This window comes from Procambarus clarkii, chromosome 86 (assembly GCF_040958095.1).
Source record: "Procambarus clarkii isolate CNS0578487 chromosome 86, FALCON_Pclarkii_2.0, whole genome shotgun sequence".
NCBI classification, from domain to species: domain Eukaryota; kingdom Metazoa; phylum Arthropoda; class Malacostraca; order Decapoda; family Cambaridae; genus Procambarus; species Procambarus clarkii.
In genome coordinates, this window is record NC_091235.1 from 6,001,041 (window position 1) to 6,018,638 (window position 17,598).

Sequence of the window (17,598 nt, forward strand, 5' to 3'; positions counted from 1 at the left end):
CAGCAGAGAGAGCAGCATGGGGGAGGTGTCAGCAGAGGCAGCAGCATGGGGGGGTTGTGTCAGCAGAGGTAGCAGCATGGGGGTGGTGTCAGCAGAGGTAGCAGCATGGGGGGTGGTGACAGCAGAGGCAGCAGCATGGGGGAGGTGTCAGCAGAGGCAGCAGCATGGGGGGTGGTGTCAGCAGAGGCAGCAGCATGGGGGTGGTGTCAGCAGAGGTAGCAGCATGGGGGGGGTGTCAGCAGAGGTAGCAGCATGGGGGGGGGGTGTCAGCAGAGGTAGCAGCATGGGGGAGGTGTCAGCAGAGGTAGCAGCATGGGGGAGGTGTCAGCAGAGGCAGCAGCATGGAGGAGGTGTCAGCAGAGGCAGCAGCATGGGGGGGTGGTGTCAGCAGAGGCAGCAGCATGGGGGAGGCGTCAGCAGAGGCAGCAGCATGGGGGTAGTATCAGCAGAGGCAGCAGCATGGGGGAGGTGTCAGCAGAGGCAGCAGCATGGGGGAGGTGTCAGCAGAGGCAGCAGCATGGGGTGGTGTGTCAGCAGAGACAGCAGCATGGGGGTGGTGTGTCAGCAGAGGCAGCAGCATGGGAGTGGTGTGTCAGCAGAGGCAGCAGCATGGGAGTGGTGTGTCAGCAGAGACAGCAGCATGGGGGTGGTGTGTCAGCAGAGGCAGCAGCATAGGAGTGGTGTGTCAGCAGAGGCAGCAGCATGGGGGGTGGTGTCAGCAGAGGCAGCAGCATGGGGGGTGGTGTCAGCAGAGGCAGCAGCATGGGGGTGGTGTCAGCAGAGGCAGCAGCAAAGGGGGTGGTGTCAGCAAAGGCAGCAGCATGGGGGGTGGTGTCAGCAAAGGCAGCACCATGGGGGTGGTGTCAGCAGAGGCAGCAGCATGGGGGTAGTGTCAGCAGAGACAGCAGCATAGGGGTGGTGTCAGCAGAGGCAGCAGCATGGGGGTGGTGTCAGCAGAGACAGCAGCATGGGGGGTGGTGTAAGCAGAGGCAGCAGCATGGGGGAGGTGTCAGCAGAGGCAGCAGCAAAGGGGGTGGTGTCAGCAAAGGCAGCAGCATGGGGGGTGGTGTCAGCAGAGGCAGCAGCATGGGGGAGGTGTCAGCAGAGGCAGCAGCAAAGGGGGTGGTGTCAGCAAAGGCAGCAGCATGGGGGGGTGGTGTCAGCAAAGGCAGCACCATGGGGGTGGTGTCAGCAGAGGCAGCAGCATGGGGGTGGTGTGTCAGCAGAGGCAGCAGCATGGGGGTGGTGTGTCAGCAGAGGCAGCAGCATGGGGGTGGTGTCAGCAAAGGCAGCAGCATGGGGGCTGGTGTCAGCAGAGGCAGCAGCATGGGGGTGGTGTGTCAGCAGAGGCAGCAGCATGGGGGTGGTGTCAGCAAAGGCAGCACCATGGGGGTGGTGTCAGCAGAGGCAGCAGCATGGGGGTGGTGTGTCAGCAGAGGCAACAGCATGGGGGTGGTGTGTCGGCAGAGGCAGCAGCATGGGAGTGGTGTGTCAGCAGAGACAGCAGCATGGGGGGGGTGTCAGCAGAGACAGCAGCATGGGGGGGGTGTCAGCAGAGACAGCAGCATGGGGGTGGTATCTGCTAGTTATTATTAGTGTTAATTACCACCCTTCTCATTAGTGTGGTAATTCCTCCAACGTGGTAGAGAATTTATGTAATAAATTAACAATTATTGTCAGAAATTAACAAAAATAATAATAAATTGTTTAAACAATGACATCATATACAACATGTTTACAAATAATCGTACATATATTAATTAATTCGTTCACACTATCTAACCGCTTCGTAACCTCCCCATACATTCGTCAATAACAAACCCAAGAACTTAACATATTGCAATGTTCTTGCAATATATTGCAAGAACATTGCCTAATACATGGGCTTAGGTCAACACTGGCGCCCTTAAGATTCAAGAGAGAAGGTGGTAAGGGGAGGAGATGACGTCAGCAATGTTTACAAATATTTATATCAGCTGATAACATCAGTGACCACGTGCTCTGGGAGCAGAACACACACTCCCACCTCGTGTGTGTGTGTGGGGGGGGGGGGCGTTTGTTGTCACAAGATATGGGTTTAGCAGAATGGATGTTAACTGTCTGTGATTTTCAGAGAGACGAGTGACTCCTGCAGTTTTAGGAATTCATGAATGTGTCTGAGTTTGGGTAATTTTGCTGAGCGCACAGATACAAACAACCTGTATGTACATATGCAGCAGCAGCACATATATATATATATATAATGCTGTACCTAGTAGCCAGAACGTCGTACTCGGCCAACTATGCAAGGCCCGATTTGCCTAATAAGCCAAGTTTTCCTGAATTTATATATTTCTCATTTTTTTCTTATGAAATGATAAATCTGTCCATTTCATTATGTATAAGTTAATTTGTTTAAATTTGAGTTAAAACTTATGTAGATATATGACCGAACCTAACCAACCCTACCTAACCTAACCTATCTAAACCTAACCTAACCTAACCTAACCTAACCTATCTAAACCTAACCTAAACTAACCAACCCTACCTAACCTAACCTATCTAAACCTAACCTAAACTAACACAAGTCAGTAATTTATCTTCCTAATATAATATAATAATAATAATTCCAATGCACTAATTGTAAACAATTTATTGAAAGTAAAGAAAATCACTCGGCCTATTAGGCAAATCGGGCCTTGCATAGTACGCCAAGAAGTGCGTTCTGGCTACTAGGTACGACATTATATGTATATATTGTGACGATAATCTCCTTCAAGAGATTGAGCCTGCTCTTCCCTCCAAAATTACGTCTTCACAACTATATAAAAGACTATGGAAGAAATGTCCAACAACGACAACAAACACCAGCAAGGCTTGCCAGGGTGAGCAGAAACGTATGCAACCAGCCACCTGTTCGAACTCCAACCACCAAACTACCCGTTGATCGCTACGGCTCCGCTGATTGGTCGCCGGTCTGGCTGCACCTGCACTCGCCCCAATACTACCTGATGTCTGGGGTCACCCCAACATCAGTCCTCAGAATGTTCCGTGCTTTCGTAGCCAGCACTCCTCCCAGCTAGACGTTAGCGTGTACTGAGAGAGGTGGTGGCTTTAAGCCAATATTCCAGCACCTCCCACTTACCTTTTGTGTTGCACTTCTTGTTATTTTGACTTAACGTAACTTTTCATTGTGTCATTTAAGTATTCTTATTATTTTGATTCATTGATTTTATTATAAGAATTTGTTTGTGCATTATTTTCATGTTTTGATTTATTTAACGTAATTAAAATTTCATTGTTAAAGTTTACTTGTGTTTTGTGTGTCTTCTCCTTACCTTACCACACGAAGTTCCAGTTTTTTCTATTTTTTTTTATAACTATGTGACGAGGCCATACCCCTAGCCTTAAACAGCCGAACACCAACGCGTTACCGTCACAAGTTATATGGGGGCCTGTCCTAGGAGCTTGACTCAGGTACTGGTGCTAAGTGGTAATTTATGGTAAGCGTATTTAACTTTGTTAACGTAGCTTTACTATTTTTTCATTCAATTTCATTTTTTATAAGGTGCGGTGTATTGTGCATTACGAGAGTAACATATAGTGAAGGTGAGACAACTTTGGATTACGTGGTGACTGTAGGCCTCAGTCATACTCTTAATTGGTCATCTCTCCCTCCATGTTATTACTCGTATTTACCATCTATGTCCCTTGAATATTTCTCATTCTGACAGATCATCATATTGGTACCCTGGTACTGTGGTCTGCCCCGGGTCAAGAGTACCCAATCTTCTGCAATCTGACTGTAGGAGGACAAAGAGGGCCATAGTTCCTCTAGCTCGAACTTTAGTTGCTGAATTGGGACCTCAGCAGCAGTTCTCGTCACCAGTTGACACCTCGCACCCCTACACGTCAGTCAGAGATGATGATACATACAACGGTAGGGAATTAGCTTATTTTTTCAGAGCACAAAAGTTCGCTAATTCTGTAAGTATCATATTAAATTCAGTAGGAAAAACTTGCTTTATGTCCTATAGAGACTTGGCAAGGTATGCCTACATCCTTGGACTACCAATTTTACTTTTGAAGCATTTAACTGTTTCATTTGTTTTCGAAACTTTGTTTCATTTGTTAGTAGGATTTTCTTGCCCTTATTCTCTTACATGAGTACCGGGTACAAGATTTCCTGCGCCCTTGATTTAATTTAATCATTTAATATCTTTCACTTAACGTTAATTGTTAAAGATCACACAGGATAGGTACCAGTTGCCACGTTGTCCTGTTTCTGACATTTCATTATTGAACATTCGTGTACCTTTATTTGCTAATTTCACCATGTTTCGTCTCCAAACTTTCCGTGCAAATCCAGCAGGTGAAATAGGAACTTTAAGTCGTGCCAAGAGGACTGAACTACAAACTCTTGCACATGAGTATCAACTAGAAGTTCCCTATCAAGCCAACAAAAATGACCTACACAACCTGTTGCTGGATTACTATTTAGAGCAAGGTAAGATAGACTCTGAAACTCATGAAACTTACTATATTGCAGATAAAACTGACTTGGCAACGATGAAACTTAAACTAGAGCTGGCTAAGATTGAACGTGAGCAGCAAAAGGAAGCCCGCGAACAGCAAAGGGAAGCCCTCGAACAACAAGAACGAGCTGCTGCCATACGAAGAGAAGAACGAGAACGTGAAGCTGCTTTGAGGAGAGAAGAACACGAACGAGGACTCGCCCTCCAAGAACGTGAGGTTGCACTACTCCAGGAGCGGGAACGAGTACAGCTTGAAACCAAACGACGCGAGTTGGAGATGCAACGCGAACATGACAAGCAACAAGCGACTCTGGCTCTAGAGTGTCGTCAACGTGAAATCGCCTTGGAAACTTCCCACTTCACTCAACGCCAACAAGCTACTGCCAATCTTCCCGTCAGTTTTAATATATCACATGCAAGTAAGTTAATGCCATCCTTTGTAGAAGCAGAAGTTGATGTTTTTTTCACCACCTTTGAAACCCTTGCTAATCAACTCAGTTGGCCTGTCGACCAATGGGCCACACTTCTCAGAGTCCATCTTACAGGTAGAGCTGCAGTCACACTCAGTACTTTGGCGTCTGAGAATGACTACTACACTCTGAAACAAGCAGTGTTGGACGCCTACCTACTTTCCACAGAAAGTTATAGAAGGAAATTCCGTGACCACCTGAAGGCAAGTACCACTACCTTCCTTGAGTTTGCTAACACGAAACGGAGGTATTTCATGAAATGGCTGGAAGCAGCACATGTCTCTACTTTTACAGAACTCGTCAACCTGATGCTTGTTGAAGAATTCTTGAGACGTGTGCCGCCTCCTGTCCGCCTCTACTTAGCAGATAAAGAAGAAACCGACTACCTGAAGTGTGCTAAGTCGGCTGACACTTACAGCCTCATCCACCGGCTGACACCTGAACCATCCTCCAGTAAGAAGTCGTGGTACAGTTACGAGAAGGTGAGCCCCGATCAATCTGGTTCACAACTGTACTGCAAGTATTGTAGACTCTATGGACATACCATAGACAAGTGTGGTAAGTCTCAATACAAGGGAACCACTGACCAACAACGACCCAAACCAACTCCTCCTAAGTCCGGTAAGCCTGTGATGAATGTTGGTGTTGATGTTAATGATCTTTCTCTTTTCAGTAACCACCTGTATACTGGAACTGTCTCTGCCAACGGTTCAAATCCGGAGGGACGTTTCAAATTGAAGATCTTGAGGGACACAGCGGCTCTACAATCGATCATCTTGAAGTCGGCTGTGCCCAACATAGTCTACACCGGGGAAACGGTCTTCATCACTGACCTCACTGCTACTACTCCATACCCTCTCGCCAGAGTCCACCTGGATTGTCCCTACGTGAACGGGGAAGTCCAAGTCGCCGTCAGGGAAAAGCCTTTTCCCATGCCTGGAGTGCAACTTCTCCTAGGCAACGACTTGGCAGAAGACCTGCAACCGACCAACCTGATCGTCATGGACAAACCCCAGGTGTGTAACTCTGTGCCAATAAATCCTATTCTAGAGTATGTTCCAGCAGAGGTTCAAGAGAGTGATGAAGTTTCTCCTCCGGTTCTCGTGACCACCCGTGCACAAGCCGCACGTCCACAGCCAGCTGACTCTACTGCTACCGCTGTCCCTCAAGACCCTCAGAAACTACCCCCGCATCTGACCAAGTTGGAGTTCCGTAAGTTGCAGAGGGAAGATCTTACTTTAACACCATTGTTTTTCCAGGCTGAGACTCAACCCGACAGTATTCCTGGGTTCTTCCTAGAGAACGACTTGCTCTACCGCAGATATAGACCCAGTAAACTGAAGGAGGAGGACGATTGGGCCAACACCGAACAACTTGTGATTCCCACCAGCCTGCGGCCCACTATTCTACACCTGGCCCATGGAGCATTCTCCCACTACGGCTTCAACAAGACTTACCATGGGATTCGCCAAGACTACTACTGGCCAGGTATGGTAAACAACGTCAAACAGTACGTAAAACAGTGTCATACATGTCAGATGGCAGGCAAACCGAACGTCTCCATTCCCAGAGCACCACTGATTCCCATACAGGTGCCTGCGGAACCTTTCCACAGACTCATAATAGACTGTGTTGGTCCTTTACCTCGGACCAGTTCAGGTAACGCCTACATCCTAACCATCCTGTGTCCTACCACCAGATTTCCCATAGCAGTTCCAGTGAAGAACATCACGGCTGCTACGGTTATCAAACATCTATTGAAGATCTTCACTCAATACGGATTTCCCAGGGAGATTCAAAGTGACTGTGGCACCAACTTCACCAGTGATCTCTTCAAAAGGACACTGGAGGAGTTCAACATCAAACAGGTATTGTCCAGCCCCTATCATCCTGCTTCACAGGGTTCTCTTGAACGTAGTCATCAGACCATCAAAGCACTCTTGAAAAAGTTTTGTAGTGAAACCTCAAAGGATTGGGATAAGCAGATTGACCTAATAATGTGTATTTTCAGAAGTCTCCCCAATGAGTCCCTAGGAGTATCTCCTTATGAGATGCTCTACGGCCGTAAGTGCCGTACTCCCCTTAAGGCTTTCAAAGACTCTCTCAGAGATGCCACCTTCAGTGAGCATCAGAATGTGCCCCAGTTTCTTCAAAACCTTCAGCACATTCTAGAGAGAGTCCACCGCTTTGCCCATGATAATCTATTGAAAGCCCAGGTGAGAATGAAGACTCATTACGACCAGACCAGCAAAGTAAGAAAATTCAAGCCGGGAGACTTCGTCCTTGCTTATTTCCCTATCCCAGGTTCACCTTTACAAAACAAATTTTCAGGACCCTACTGCGTCAAAGAGTGCAGGAATAATAATAATTATGTGATAGAGACTCCAGATAGGCGGCGGAAGACCCAGCTGTGCCACGTCAACCTCCTGAAGCAATATAATGGTACTCCTCCCACTGTCTTGATTAATTGTTCTACCTTCACAGAACCCTACATCCACAGTGAGACCATCCCGGCTTCTTCTCCCGAAAGCACTGACAAGGAGTCGGCGCTTTCTAATTCCAAAATCCTTAATGATCTTCCCAAATGCTTTCAGGATAATACTCGTGCTCCTATGCCCTCTTCTAATTCCACTCTCACCTCGTCAGATAAGCCCTACATCCTCCATGTCGACGCCAATGGTACCGACGATGGTGGTGTCGTGATGCAGCAACGAGGCGAGAAGAATACACCTGTCAGCGACTACTGCTACAAGGAACGACGGAACAATTGGCAAGGAGCTACTCTTCCTCATCCTGAAGCTTCAGCACTTCACTCCACACCTGAAAAGTGCTCGGTCCACCATCAACACGGACCACACCACCCTACACCTCCTGCAGCACGCCCACTTCTCATCTCAACGTCTTCTACTATGGGCTTGCTACCTGCAGAAATTCAACCTGGAGACACGCTATACCAAGAGTCTGACAACACCATAGCCGATGCCCTCTCCAGAGTTTATGAAGTAGAAGCGACTCCATCCATTACTCCACCACATAACGACGTACTTCTTCCAGAACCGCAGGCTTCGGGGGAGAGTTGTGACGATAATCTCCTTCAAGAGATTGAGCCTGCTCTTCCCTCCAAAATTACGTCTTCACAACTATATAAAAGACTATGGAAGAAATGTCCAACAACGACAACAAACACCAGCAAGGCTTGCCAGGGTGAGCAGAAACGTATGCAACCAGCCACCTGTTCGAACTCCAACCACCAAACTACCCGTTGATCGCTACGGCTCCGCTGATTGGTCGCCGGTCTGGCTGCACCTGCACTCGCCCCAATACTACCTGATGTCTGGGGTCACCCCAACATCAGTCCTCAGAATGTTCCGTGCTTTCGTAGCCAGCACTCCTCCCAGCTAGACGTTAGCGTGTACTGAGAGAGGTGGTGGCTTTAAGCCAATATTCCAGCACCTCCCACTTACCTTTTGTGTTGCACTTCTTGTTATTTTGACTTAACGTAACTTTTCATTGTGTCATTTAAGTATTCTTATTATTTTGATTCATTGATTTTATTATAAGAATTTGTTTGTGCATTATTTTCATGTTTTGATTTATTTAACGTAATTAAAATTTCATTGTTAAAGTTTACTTGTGTTTTGTGTGTCTTCTCCTTACCTTACCACACGAAGTTCCAGTTTTTTCTATTTTTTTTTATAACTATGTGACGAGGCCATACCCCTAGCCTTAAACAGCCGAACACCAACGCGTTACCGTCACAATATATATATATATATATATATATATATATATATATATATATATATATATATATGTCGTACCTAGTAGCCAGAACTCACTTCTCAGCCTACTATTCAAGGCCCGATTTGCCTAATAAGCCAAGTTTTCCTGAATTAATATATTTACTATAATTTTTTTCTTATGAAATGATAAAGCAACCCTTTTCTCTATGTATGAGGTCAATTTTTTTTTATTGGAGTTAAAATTAACGTAGATATATGACCGAACCTAACCAACCCTACCTAACCTAACCTAACCTATATTTATAGGTAAGGTTAGGTTAGGTAGCCAAAAAAAGCTAGGTTAGGTTAGGTTAGGTAGGTTAGGTAGACGAAAAAACATTAATTCATGAAAACTTGGCTTATTAGGCAAATCGGGCCTTGAATAGTAGGCTGAGAAGTGCGTTCTGGCTATTAGGTACGACATATATATATATATATATATATATATATATATATATATATATATATATATATATATATATATAGAAAGTTTGTGAGGGTACCACCTCTGGTGCCAATGTGGGGACCCATAGCCTCGGAGAAGAAAATAAAAAGTATTCAGAGGAGACCTTGTGGTTTCTCACTGAACACTAATATTATCTTCTCCTACCACCTTATATATATATATATATATATATATATATATATATATATATATATATATATATATATATATATATATATAATATATATATTAATATAATATAATATAAGATATATGCAGGACAAAAGCTCAGATATATAGGAAACTACTGACCTGAAATTACCACGATATATATATCTATAATATATAAGATATATGGCTATTATATAAGTCCCCGAACCCTCCCTACCCCCTCACAACCATAGCTACCCCAAACAAACCCCCTTCCCCCCCCCTTACTGTAACCACCACCACCCCTCCCCCTCCTCCCTCACCTTCCATCTCTCTCCCCACCTTAGAGAGCTTGAGCACGTTATGTATGTATCTTGAAGCTGCTTTACTCGTTCATATTCTCTGATAAACTCGGGGTCAAGGACCCACTTGGGTGATCTTAGGTGCTGTCCATCTTATCTTGAGATCTTGAGATGATTTCGGGGCTTAGCGCCCCCGCGGCCCGGTCCTCGACCAGACCTTCTTTTGGTTACACCCCCCCAGGAAGCAGCCCGTAGCAGCTGTCTAATTCCCAGGTACCTATTTACTGCTAGGTGAACAGGGGCATTTGGCGAAAGAAACTCTGATTATTTGTTTCCGCCTCCACTTAGGCTCGTACCCAGGACTTCAGGACTACAAATGCGAAGCGCTGTCCACTCAGCTGTAAGGCCTCCCTCCCTTTTTGATCAACTCCCTTATAGGTTGTAGAGTATCCCATATTAACTGACTTTCGACCCCCCCCCCCTTTCCCTCTGGGATATGCTGAGCTCTGTAAATGTTATCTAAATGCACTTAATGATATTACTGGACTTGGATCCAAGATTGACTATGTAATGCATCAGTTACGTAATATATGTGATTTAATCAGATGTAAATATAAGCTGAACTTGTATAAACCCAGCAAATAACAGGGGATCCAGACAGGAATATGACCAAACAATTCATACCTGCAAGACCTGCAAAGTTCAACAACACCATCACACACAATGAGAGCTAAACTACTAGTCATGGGCGACCTGAATCATAGAGAGAGAGAGACTGGAAATCGAGAAACCCCCGAATGGTGTACGTGGGTAGTGTAAAGTACGACTAGAACCGCGCGCACCACCTGTCGGCTGGCACTCCATGGAGTGCCACCTGGCAGCTGGTGCACGCGGTTCTAGTCGTACTTTACACTACTTACGTGGGGAGCAAAATTAATAGAAGTTCTGGAGAGAAACTTCCTACCACAAGAGACAGGGGAGCTGACACACCTAGTCTACTGGCTCTGATTTCCACACAAAATGAGGAAGATATGGAAAGCATAGAGTAGAAAATACCACTTGGAGCCAACAGCCATTTAATTATTTATTTTTTTTAATTTTGCCGCCTTTGTTTCCTGATCTTTGACTATCTGGTTGACTTGAGCAATGGATATACGTCACAGAGTTAAGAGAGAGGAAGAAAGGGAACTACGTGTGGGGCAGAGAAGACCTTAGGGTTAGAAGCCTTATAACTAATTTAAATATTATACTGAAGATATTAATTTACATTCTAATGCATGGTTTGTGTCGGAAAACCCGACACCACTTACTAATATTCAATACAATTTGCAGATAATATTGTTGCTGTTTTATACTAACAAATTAACTCAGAAAATGAGAGCAGTGGAATTTTCCACATTAGAAAACGGGGTTATTATTGCCATGTCGCTATTAAATTCACCAGCTATGTTAATGGGAAACATTCTTAATACAGCAGTTTTTGGACTCTAAACATCATAAATACATTTCCCTTGAATCAACTTAATTATCACTGCCAAAATCGAGTAAATGAAGGCCCTCTTCCCACTTTGGTAAAACCCATCTGTAGAACAGATGCCCGAAACGCTTTGCGGAATATTGGCTTTAGGCATTGTATGTGCTAGCTCTATCTATAAATCCATCAACTTTTGTGTCTTACCTTGTATGTATGTACTTTACCTGAATAAATATTTGCATTTGTAACAAGGGATACGGGCAATGGGAGGGAGGCCTGGAGAGTCAGCCATTAATTTAACATCAGTCGCAGGAGCAAATTTAGCTCCAATAATTCTCCCTTGTACAGCTGTGTTTTCGGAAGTAAAGTGCTTCCGTTAACAACACGCAACTGAGTCTTCTATAAGGGAAGTTCTTACCAAAACCCGTTTATTATCTTAGTGCTCTCCTGGCCAGAGAAGTAGGTGATCAAGTTTCTGTGGATCCCCTCCCATGTTGGAATATGTGGGAATGAACGAGCAGATGTGCTGGCTGCTGAAGGAGACCATATTGAATACTTCATACCCAAGACTCTACTACAAATTAGAGGTATTGTCAGGCGACATCACCGTGACAAGGTAACTGAGGAAAGGAGGATAGAAGCACAAACCAGTGAATCTATACGATGGTACAACATGGTTGCAGCTGGCAATCCCAATCATTATGGCCGAAGAGGAGGACGACGAGGGAGAGAATCAGTAATAGCGAGAATCCGTCTTGGATACAAATATCCTTGGAGATATGGAATGGAAACAACAGTTGATCAGCGAAGTTGCAGAATCTGTGGTGAGAATGATGGACACCGCCTTGACCACTATCTACGTGAATGTGAACACCTGAGAGACATTAGGAATATGTGTAGAATAATAAACCCCACATTGTTTGAGTTAGGGAAAACACTATTTGTCAAATATTGATACTGTTCTTAAAAGATTTCCCCATTTTGCACCCGCAAGATAACGTAAGCTTTTAAGGGTTGATAAATGTTAATCTTCTTGTTTGAGGAGCTGTTCACTTGAGACAGTTAAGCAAGTCCCAGCTGTGTCGGGGTACAAGTGACAGGATGAACAACCCAGCGGGTTTTCTTCCTATTGGGGAGTGTTGTACATGCTGCTATGGCGGTATGTTCACTCACAAGATGAGTGGCGCTGCCCAATAAACTCGCCCCTCGGGGCAAAATTAAAAACAAATTTTAGGTGATATATAGGATGAAGCCGGTTAGAACACGAGACAGGGACATAACCAAGGTAAATATTCCTTGGTCCTTATCCCATAATAAGGTTACAAGATATACATTGGTTGATACAAAGAGTGCTTAAAGGTTATGGATCTCTTGAAGCTCCTCCGCTTCAAGACGGGAACCGAGGATGCAGCAGGCGTTTCCCCTCTGGATCGCCACACTGAGGCGCTGAAACAAAAAATTGGCAGCTCTTGGGTCCCTGGTGACGTCAATGAGCTTAAAGCCCAATTAAGCCTTAGAGCTTTAATTCTTGAATTAAAACTTAAGAAAACGAGGTTATAGGCATGTGTTTTGCTATATTTAGCATTAGGCTATGTCCTATTTTGCAAGTTGAGTATTTCTGAGCAGGCAAAAAAAAACAAAAAACTTTGAGACAGTTGCACACAGGAGACTACGACATAAACCTGAGAGGCAGGAAGGAACACAAGGAGGAACACTAACACGGTTAAGAGAGTACCTACCAGGCAGGAGTCAAAGAGTCAAAGTGAGGTAAAAGAAGTCAAACTCGTATATAGTAAGAAGTGAAGTCCTTTAGACAAGGATGACGGGTCCCCTTACTATGTCTCACTTATGTTTAGGACCTAAACCACAAGAGTAGAATCCTAAGTGTTGATGACCAGACCACACACTAGAAGGTGAAGGGACGACGACGTTTCGGTCCGTCCTGGACTATTCTCAAGTCGATTGTGAATGGTCGACTTGAAAGTGGTCCAGGACGGACCGAAACGTCGCCGTCCCTTCACCTTCTAGTGTGTGGTCTGGTCAACTTACTTTAGCCACGTTATTGTGACTCATCGCCTGCATAAGGGTTGATGTTTGCAGATAATGCAAAGTTAAAGTGTAGAGTTGGAACCGATGAAGGTTGTAAGATACTCCAAGATGACTTGTTAGTATCGCCAAGTTGCAGAGCTGGTCAGAGAAATGGCTATTAGAGATCAGTGCAAGCAAGTGTAAGGTGATGGGAATGGGAAAAGGTGCCAAAAGACCACAAGGACGAAACAAGAAACTACCCCCGTGTTTCAAATCCACAAGGGCCGTAACGAAGGTTCGAACCTTCGTCCGAGAGGATCCCAGACGCTGCCTTAAGGCGCGTCTGGGATCCTCTCTCGTCACGGCCCTTGTGAAATTTGTTCATTTGATGCATCACGCTATTGTGGTTTGTGTGTGTACTCCGTGTTTCAATTGTCTCTAGTAGTTACCTCTAGTAACGATTAGAGAAAATATTTGCAGTTCAATCGTTATATGCACGATTGAAGTGCATATAACATTAAGCAGAACTCTAGAGGCACATGTAAATTGGATAATACCAGCAGCAAATTCTACACTGATAAGTCATAGCATCATTCCGGAATCTAATAATATGAAGACATTTAGATCATTATACACCGCCCACTTATGACCAGCCTTACAGCACACCGACCTTTCATGGGGTCTGCATCTTCAAAAAAAAACCTAGAAAAGGTTCAGAAATTTACAACAAGGCTCGTCCCAGAATTGTGAGGGTTGAGATATGAGGAAAGGATTAAAGAACTACACCTGACCCCATTAGAGAAAAGGAGAGAGAGAGGAGTTAAAGACATGTTTTATAGGTTGACATTTTATATATTAAAGACATAATATACTTAGTGGGATTGACAACATTTTATAAGTTTGCATGTTCATAATGAACACCAATGAATGAGAGGGCATGGCTGGAAGCTTGCGACTCAGATAAATCGTTAGGGATGTTAGAAAATTTATGTTATTTTAATATTGGGAAAATGGAATGAATTGATAAACAGGTTGTATAAGCGAACTCTAAGTCATCGTTTCAAATGAAGATTTCATAGAGGAATAAGGCAGGAGTTATTGTAGTCGATAATCAGCAGTTAGAAAGGTGGACTGCAAGAACTAAAATATGGATTATTCAGGCACAAATAAGTGAGTACAAATAGACGAGTACAAACATACATACACACACTTTCACTCAACCCAACTCCCAAACACTCTCGCACACAACCCAACTCCCAAACACACTCGCACACAACCCAACTCCCAAACACACTCGCACACAACCCAACTCCCAAACACACTCGCACACAACCCAACTCCCAAACACACTCGCACACAACCCAACTCCCAAACACACTCGCACACAACCCAACTCCCAAACACACTCGCACACAACAGTTACTGAGGCAACAGCAGAGGAAGTAAGGCAACAACTAACATCACTAGACGAAACTAAACCTATTGGACCAAAGTATCACCATGGATGCTAAGAGAAGCAGCACAGATCCTCAGCGAACCTTTAACATTGATCATGAACATGTCACTTACAAAGAGAGAATTAACCAGCTGCTGGAAGAGGGCAAATGTGGAACCAATTTACGGAAAAGAAGATTTGAGTCTTTAGTCTTTTTTTACGGAAAAGTCTTTTCTTTGAGTCTGAGTCTTTTTTGCGGAAAAGAAGAAGAGTCTTTGAGAAGAGACTCGCCTACAGCCAGTGTCACTAACGAGCCTCCCCAAGAAATTATTTCAAGAATAATGAAGATAAGACTAGTTACACACCTGGAGACAATTAGGTAGGTAAACAAATATCAACATGACTTTAGGGGAGGAAAATCGTGTCTGACGAACCTACTAGAGGTCTATGATAAAGAAAAACAAATAAAGCAGAACAGAGAAGATTTTCATATTTCTGGACCGCCAAAAAGCCTTTGAATCAGTAACTCACATGAGAAACTACACAAACTCGAGAGACAACCAGAAGTGTCAAATCACTAACATGGTAAAGGATTCCCTGACTGACTGGAGTCAGAGAGTAATAGTGAGGGGGCGACAAGTCGGAATGATGCAGGGGTAACAAGTGGAGTACCTCAAGGATCGGTACTGGGAACCACACTATTTCTAATTTATGTAAACGACCTATCTACATAATTGATAGGTCCAATCGCCGGATATATGGAATAATGAGGGTACTTGTGACACAGAAAGATGGATTACTACTATGTTAAGTCCAAGAGAAGTCAGATCAGTGCTACATGAGCTGTGTATTTGCAGGGATTTTGAGAGCCGGGACAGTCCCAGAATCTGTTGATGTAGAATGCTGTGAGTGAGCAAACATCTACATCCTCATGGAATGATTAGTTGATATTAGCTCTACTTCTAAATGTCTCATCATCCTACTTTTGTGACATAAAGTGTGTCAATATATGTCTGACCTCTCTAATGTTCATCACCATTGTGTCTCTACAATATATCATGTTTGAAGTTGTTATGAGCACAGGGATATGAGGACAAAGAACTGGTATATAAGGAGAAGCAACTGGGATATGAGGACAAGAAACTAGGATATGGAGTCTGAGTAAAGGCGCTCTGCCTAACCACTTTGACGATAGGGCATCGAACTCCGACCCCTACAAGGGCGCAAAATCGTACCTATACCGACGTGTTCCAGCGACTATCCAAGGAGACTGGAATAAACAGAAACGCGTGTAGCCAGTCTGGGATATGAAACCATCTAGACTGGAATTAATATAAAACAGTGGACCAGTCTGACTGAAACCTTCTGGTCACTAACCTCTTTAAAAGGAATCAATATTTCAGGCACCGAATCGTTTGAGAACGCAAGTGGGAGCTCAAGTATAAGTGCCTCCAGAGTGCCAACTCTAAGGAAATGGCAACTAATTGGTCTAAACCAAAGGGTTTAGGTAGGAAAATGTAGCTGTTTCGTCATCATGATGACGAAACAACAGTATGAAAAGCGTGCAATATGTGTCTTGTGTTACCGTGTTAGGTGCAGATGCAGCTCCTGGTCCCCAACCTCACTTTGCTCTCATTATAATACCCTACCTCACCACCCGGCCCTGCCTCACAACCATCCCTCATCTAGGACACCCTTTCTACCTCACCCCTGCCTCACAACTCCCCCCCTCACCTCGACAACCCCCCCCCCCCTCACCTCACAACCCCCCCCTCACCTCACAACCCCCCCCCCTCACCTCACAACCCCCCCCCCTCACTGCTCCCACACACATAATCATCCAGTAATATTCTTGGAACTGGTCGTTCCGAGCCTAATCACCCACAAACACGCTCTTATAAACCCACCGCTTGAGGATTAGGATAAATATATCGACGCCATCAATTCTCCCCTCTCTCATTATCCCCCCTTCCCCCCCCACCCCCCTCTCTCTCTGACGTCATGTATACGTCTCTCTGACGTCATGGATACGTCACACACTCGGTGGGAATGGCTGATATATCGCTGGTGAGAGCGGGCTTACCTAATAGTGCTTCCCTCGTGGTGACTGAAGGGTAGTGGAGTCTAGTTGTTCATGTCCCGACTGTTGGACTAGTTGTGTGGGCATGTTCTGAGTGCCACCTGGGCATGGGAACCACCTGGACATGGGAACCACCTGGGCATGGGAACCACCTGGGCATGGGAACCACCTGGGCATGGGAACCACCTGGGCATGGGAACCACCTGGACATGGGAACCACCTGGGCATGGGAACCACCTGGGCATGGGAACCACCTGGGCATGGGAACCACCTGGGCATGGGAACCACCTGGGCATGGGAACCACCTGGGCATGGGAACCACCTGGACATGGGAACCACCTGGGCATGGGAACCACCTGGGCATGAGAACCACCTGGGCATGGGAACCACCTGGGCATGGGAACCACCTGGGCATGAGAACCACCTGGGCATGAGAACCACCTGGGCATGGGAACCACCTGGGCATGGGAACCACCTGGGCATGAGAACCACCTGGGCATGAGAACCACCTGGGCATGAGAACCACCTGGACTTGAGAACCACCTGGGCATGAGAACCACCTGGGCATGAGAACCACCTGGACTTGAGAACCACCTGGGCATGGGAACCACCTGGGCATGAGAACCACCTGGACTTGAGAACCACCTGGACTTGAGAACCACCTGGACTTGAGAACCACCTGGGCATGAGAACCACCTGGGCATGAGAACCACCTGGGCATGAGAACCACCTGGGCATGAGAACCACCTGGACTTGAGAACCACCTGGGCATGAGAACCACCTAGACTTGAGAACCACCTGGGCATGAGAACCACCTGGACTTGAGAACCACCTGGGCATGAGAACCACCTGGGCATGAGAACCACCTGGACTTGAGAACCACCTGGACTTGAGAACCACCTGGGCATGGGAACCACC

At 45.4% G+C, this 17,598-nt stretch overlaps 1 protein-coding gene across 1 annotated transcript in view; it reads right to left on the reverse strand.

The window, feature by feature from the left end:
* LOC123768759 (regulator of G-protein signaling 3) overlaps positions 1-17,598 on the reverse strand; it is a 449,023-nt gene that overhangs the window by 374,537 nt on the left and 56,888 nt on the right. The gene's annotated exons all lie outside the window — the stretch shown is intronic.